This window comes from Ranitomeya variabilis, chromosome 3, assembly GCF_051348905.1.
Source record: "Ranitomeya variabilis isolate aRanVar5 chromosome 3, aRanVar5.hap1, whole genome shotgun sequence".
Classification (NCBI taxonomy): domain Eukaryota; kingdom Metazoa; phylum Chordata; class Amphibia; order Anura; family Dendrobatidae; genus Ranitomeya; species Ranitomeya variabilis.
The window spans coordinates 649,036,274-649,043,243 of NC_135234.1; positions in this window are offsets into that span (position 1 = coordinate 649,036,274).

Sequence of the window (6,970 nt, forward strand, 5' to 3'; positions counted from 1 at the left end):
ACAATAGATATTTGTTAATATGTTGATTATACATTGTACCAGGAGAGCTCGTTTGTTGACCTGCAAAACAGAGAAGGAGGAACGATGCAGATTTATTATATACTCAAACAAAGAAATAAACTCAGCCCACTTCCCCTTGACCTGTGGATGATGACCTGAGCCACAGAAGTGGGTATAAAAAGTAATTTTGTCTTTTTTAAGAGATCATCAGAGACTATTTACAAAACCACAGCCAGGAACACTTTACAGGACAGCAGCCAGGACTCCATCACGAGGGACACAGAATTGTCATTCTACACGATGTCAGGTTAGGGGACCACAGCCCCCTAAGAATACAGATCTACTCCTCAGACCATCACTGAGCCTCATGGATATGTTTATGTTTGGGGAAGCCAAGATTGGGACCCACTGATCACCTGGCTCCATGGAGACCTTCTGAAAAGCCAGGTTCTACTATCCAGTCACATGGCCACGTGCCTAATTGGATTGTCAGCTTCCAAATCTTGTTGTTACTTCCTCTTTGTTGATGTCACAGGTGGAGGTAGTCGGTCCAGGAAGCCCTAGAGTCCCAGCTTGGGCATTTTGCTGAGACTGTTCTATATGTTATTTTCTGTTTTGTGGTTCAATAAGGTGCCACACTGTGTTAGGTTTCGAGTTCCCACCGCTGCACAGAGGGAATCTCGAATCATCTCCGCTCCGGTCTCTCATTCTCCTCCAGCCGCAGTGCAGCCTGCTCAGCAGAGATGTCGGTCTCAGCATCTGGCTCAAGCTGATACTGTGCGGCTGGTTACTGCTGTCCTTCAAGGCACAGCCATTGTAACCAGTACTGATCAGCAGCGAGCAGGCGTCCCTGGGACTAAGTCCTGCTTTTCTCTTTCTGAGCATGCCCAAGGGACGACCTCTCATTGGAGGTCGGGGGTCACATGCTCAGGTCCTGTAGCAGCTCCTATTGGACCACTAGGAAGGTCCCGGACAGCTTCTGCTATAAAAGGTTCACATGGCCACACGGTGTGTGGATGTATGCCTGTCAATGGATGAAATCTCCGAATCATTCCCATCCCTAGAGTTGTTGACTGTTCATGAATGATGGAGTAATCTAGCACCAGACAGTGCTATCCAAGCACAAGAGCACGATCCTTACAGCGTCTATCCAGCAGCGACCGCCAGTGCGGCACCGTTGCAAACTGTGCGCTTTCCTGGCCCTAGACAGGGTGGTTAGCGGCATCTGCCAGTGTGGTAAATATTGGTTAGTTTTTCCCTGGCACCACGGTTGCGGCGCTGAGCACTAGTGGTCTAGAAGGACTCTTTCCCCTGTCCTTGGGGCAGAGTTCTGTGACCTCGCTCTAGTGCTCACTTTGCGGTTCGGTGGCACTGTGAAGCAACAGGGTTCATCTCCCTTTTCATACCGGGTGAAGCTAACCCATGTGTGAACATATTATACAGCCATATTGTGTCCGCCATTCCTTAGCAGCAGGTTTCATCTCTGCATGGTGGACCCCAGGCTGCGAACACACCTCTTATCACTCATTATATTATTTGCTGCGTTCCGCCAGCCCTAACACACTGTTTTACCTTCACCCTATGTTATCTGAGTAGTATTCTGCTCATGATAAAAGGATAGCGGGCGTTCAGTGGGATGAGCCATTGTCCATTCGGTCTCAGGCCAGCGGACGAGAGCACCCACTGACCTCCCGTGTCTCCACAACCTTCACTTAAAAACTGCATTTTAATGGGGTTGTTTGATTTAAATCAATAAGTCTGCAGTCATGCACGTATTATGCATGCATGCACACACTCATATATACCCTCCGTTCCCGGCTCAAAAACTGGAGAATCCCCGCAGAGCACAGTGCATGGGCATGAGGGGATTCATAAGTCTGCAGTCAATGAACTACTTTTTTTTATTCACTAACATTATGCGCAGTAATGCTGCTTCTCCTCCCCACACATCCTTTTTTAGGAAAATAAATCTTCAAATTGGTTTTCAAAAACAAATATTAGAATTATTGATTGCGCCAGTTATGATGAAGCTGAAAAAGGCTGATTAGTTTACTACTTTAGAGCAAACACTTATTAAATGCAATTCTTGTGTGGGCCAGTCTCAGAGGTGACTCCGAGGTCTTTCATTGGTCTGAAGTACATGCACTCTACAAGAGCTCAGCACCTCTGGCATTTAAGCAGAGGTAGGTGATAACTATACTGTTCAATTACAGTGCTCTCAATGCTGTTTATATGGATAAGGAAGAAAGCTTTATAACATATTTTCATCCCTGAAAAAAAATCCTTTTGTTTTCTTTTGGAATTAAGCATAAGCTTGGAGCCAGAAATCAATTGTCGCCGTGTTTTAAAAAACAAATCATAAGAGAGAGAGTCTGTGAGATAGTGAAGAAGAGAGAGAAATGAGAGCACTGCCTTAAGGTAGCAATATATCTATTTTGATGTCTCACACATTTCTTTGTCCCTTTTTCCTTTGTTTTTATGATTATATGAGCTGGAGGAGCAGGGAAGATGCACCATGATTTACTGCAAACTGCAGCCATCTGCAGCCAATCAGCGTACCTTAACCCTTCGTAGCTCTATTGACTCCTGAAAGCAAATTAGATTTCATATCCTTTTGTAATATGTTTCAAGCATTAGTTACAGGATATTGAACACTATGAAGGTTGAATCTTCAATGTGTTTCTGCCGTATCTGCCATAACAATTTTTTGAAGCAAACACTAGACTGTACAGCCAGACATCTCTATGCACACACAGCATGGTGATGAAGTATAGAGAGCATAGGACCTCAATTTTTGTATATTGTACATAAAATAAAATTAATTTGTCAATGTAGCCTCCATTTTTTTCTACTGTCTTGAAAACTCTGAATCAAGATGTGATGTGTAAGGGAATTTCTGATATGAAAAAAACATATTGTAAAAAAAAAGTTGTAAAACCAAGCACTTCCCATAATGTTGGATGCAGGCACATAATAAAAAAAATTAATAATAATTTAATTTACATAGTGCCAAGATATTCCACAGCACTTTAAAATTAAGAAAATACATATACAGACAATACAAAGTAACACATAGGTACAGTGGGGCAAAAAAGTATTTAGTCAGTTAGCAATAGTGCAAGTTCCACCACTTAAAAAGATGAGAGGCGTCTGTAATTTACATCATAGGTAGACCTCAACTATGGGAGACAAACTGAGAAAAAAAAATACAGAAAATCACATTGTCTGTTTTTTTATCATTTTATTTGCATATTCTGGTGGAAAATAAGTATTTGGTCAGAAACAAAATTTCATCTCAATACTTTGTAATACATCCTTTGTTGGCAATGACAGAGGTCAAACGTTTTCTGTAAGTCTTCACAAGGTTGCCACACACTGTTGTTGGTATGTTGGCCCATTCCTCCATGCAGATCTCCTCTAGAGCAGTGATGTTTTTGGCTTTTCGCTTGGCAACACGGACTTTCAACTCCCTCCAAAGGTTTTCTATAGGGTTGAGATCTGGAGACTGGCTAGGCCACTCCAGGACCTTGAAATGCTTCTTACGAAGCCACTCCTTCGTTGCCCTGGCGGTGTGCTTTGGATCATTGTCATGTTGAAAGACCCAGCCACGTTTCATCTTCAATGCCCTTGCTGATGGAAGGAGGTTTGCACTCAAAATCTCACGATACATGGCCCCATTCATTCTTTCATGTACCCGGATCAGTCGTCCTGGCCCCTTTGCAGAGAAACAGCCCCAAAGCATGATGTTTCCACCACCATGCTTTACAGTAGGTATGGTGTTTGATGGATGCAACTCAGTATTCTTTTTCCTCCAAACACGACAAGTTGTGTTTCTACCAAACAGTTCCAGTTTGGTTTCATCAGACCATAGGACATTCTCCCAAAACTCCTCTGGATCATCCAAATGCTCTCTAGCAAACTTCAGACGGGCCCGGACATGTACTGGCTTAAGCAGTGGGACACGTCTGGCACTGCAGGATCTGAGTCCATGGTGGCGTAGTGTGTTACTTATGGTAGGCCTTGTTAAATTGGTCCCAGCTCTCTGCAGTTCATTCACTAGGTCCCCCCGCGTGGTTCTGGGATTTTTGCTTACCGTTCTTGTGATCATTCTGACCCCACGGGGTGGGATTTTGCGTGGAGCCCCAGATCGAGGGAGATTATCAGTGGTCTTGAATGTCTTCCATTTTCTAATTATTGCTCCCACTGTTGATTTCTTCACTCCAAGCTGGTTGGCTATTGCAGATTCAGTCTTCCCAGCCTGGTGCAGGGCTACAATTTTGTTTCTTGTGTCCTTTGACAGCTCTTTGGTCTTCACCATAGTGGAGTTTGGAGTCAGACTGTTTGAGGGTGTGCACAGGTGTCTTTTTATACTGATAACAAGTTTAAACAGGTGCCATTACTACAGGTAATGAGTGGAGGAAATAGGAGACTCTTAAAGAAGTTACAGGTCTGTGAGAGCCAGAAATCTTGATTGTTTGTTTCTGACCAAATACTTATTTTCCACCATAATATGCAAATAAAATGATAAAAAAAACAGACAATGTGATTTTCTGGATTTTTATTTTTCAGTTTGTCTCCCATAGTTGAGGTCTAACTATGATGTAAATTACAGACGCCTCTCATCTTTTTAAGTGGTGGAACTTGCACTATTGCTGACTGACTAAATACTTTTTTGCCCCACTGTAAATAGTTACAGGGCCCTGCTTGCAATTTTCAAATCTATAAGGATTTAAGGGGGGCACAATTGGTAGAAAGTGCTTGTCATGTATGGTCTAGCCATTATTATAATAAATAGGGTATTTTAAATAGGCTGAATGAGCGATCATTAGCAAGAATCTGTCTAAGTACAGTTACTAAATGCTGTTGGGTGCTTAGAGTATGTGGAGACAGATGAATAGAAGGGACGAGATTTTGAGTAAAATTTTGAAATAGATAACAGGGAAGAGTTAGATTAGTGAAGTGAGATGATGAGCACACTTAAAAATGAAATTATGGGGGCTAGGTATTAGTCGGATCATATGGGGTAATACATTCCAGAAAACTGGTGCTGCATGAAAGAAGTCTTGGAGACAGAGGTGGAAGGTTCAATTTATGGAGCATGTTAGTCTTAAATCAGTTGCAGAGCAGAAAGCAAGGGTAGGGTAATAGACTGGCAATAGAGAGCTTTGTGGTGAGAGAGATAAGTTTGTATTGTATTCTGTAGTCAATGGGCAACAAGTAGTGATGAGCGAGCACTAAGATTCTCGGGTGCTCGGAGTCAAGCAAATCGAAATGCTCAGGTACACGACCTAATTAATGAGTATATCGGAGTCGATGGGAAACGCGAGCATTTTTCCAGTGGCCCCCACCGAAGGTCTGGAGGGGTCTAAAAATTGCTGTAATCAATGGAAACAGCGCTGAAATGGAATGGGAGTGAGAACTGCATGGGGAAGACCCCTGAAAGCATCTTGGAATCCCAGGTTGCTGCTGAGAGCAATGTTGTCAGAGTATTGTGCCACTTTTACGGACCGACAATAAAATATACAAACCAAAGTTAAAATTAATTTTACTGGAAAGAAATGTTAAGAAACATTTTTTCCTGGATAATGACTTGTATATAAGGCAAAATAAATAAGAGAAAATAAAATTTTCATAAAGTTTTAATTAAAAAAATAAAGATTATTATTATTATTATTATTATTATTATTATTATTATTATTATTATTATCATTAAAATTATCCTCTATATATTGGCTATGTTCACACATAGTGTTTTTGCTACGTTAATGCACGTTTGCATTGCTTTCAATAATGGAAAAAAAAATTCACCAGGAAATGTAATTTTAAAATTTGACTACCTTATCTGGCCATGTGGTGCATGAGACATGAACAACACATCCTGTTTAATTTATGAAGGAGGGACTCTGAAAGTCACAAAAAAAATTTTTTCAAGGCGGTCAGGTGGCCCTCACTATTTGTAGAGAACCATCAGGCAGCCCTTACTATTGCTAGAGGGCCGGCAGTCAGCCCTCACTAGTGTTAGGCTGGTTTCACACTTGCATAGGGCAGAGCTACTTCTTCCAATAAGCCCCGCCCACTTCTATTCAGTTCCGTCTAAGTAAGCATGCGTCCTGCGTACCTATCTTTAACATTCGGTACTCAGGCCATGCAAATGTATGCGGATGCCTCCGCATGAGTCGTTTTGACGCTGCACCGAACTGCATCGAATGCAACATGTTGCATCTTGTTGCGGTCGGTGCAGCGTCAAAACTATGCATGCGGTGGCATGTCCTGCATACCCAATGTTAAAGATAGGCACGCAGGATGCATGCTGACGTAGGCGGAGCTGAATAGAAAGGGTGTGGCAGTGGGCGGGGCTTAACAGAGGAACTACGCAGTCCTCCGCAGCTCTGCCCTACGCAAATGTGAACCTAGCCTTACAAGCCTATCAGGCGGCCCTCATTCTGTTTGTAGAGGTCAGCAGCAGGCCCTCACAAATTAAATAGGGCCAACAGACGGCCTCCGTTATTTTTAGAGGGCCAGCAAGTGTCTTGTGAACAGATGACACCACGATAGAGCTTTTTGGTAAAGCACATCATTCTACTGTTTACTGTAAATGGAATTAGGCCTATAAATGAAAGAAAATAGTAGTTACACCAAAATATGGGGGAGGTTCAAAGATATTTTGGGATTTTTTTGCACTGGGTGCCTTGACTGTGTGCAAGGCATCATGAAATCTGAAGATTCCCAAAGGATTTAGGGTTGCAATGTAGTGTCCAGTGTCAGAAAGCTGGGTTTGCATCCTAGGTCATGGGTCTTCCAACAGGACAATTATCCCAAACATACTTCAAGAAGCACCCAGAAATGGATGGAAAAAAGCACTGGAGACTTCAGAAATGGTAATTCCAGGTCCAGTAGCATAAAGTCTGCCACCAGTAGCTCTTTCATGCAGCTGCTACATTGAAAGTGAAAATGGACACGTTAACTCAGA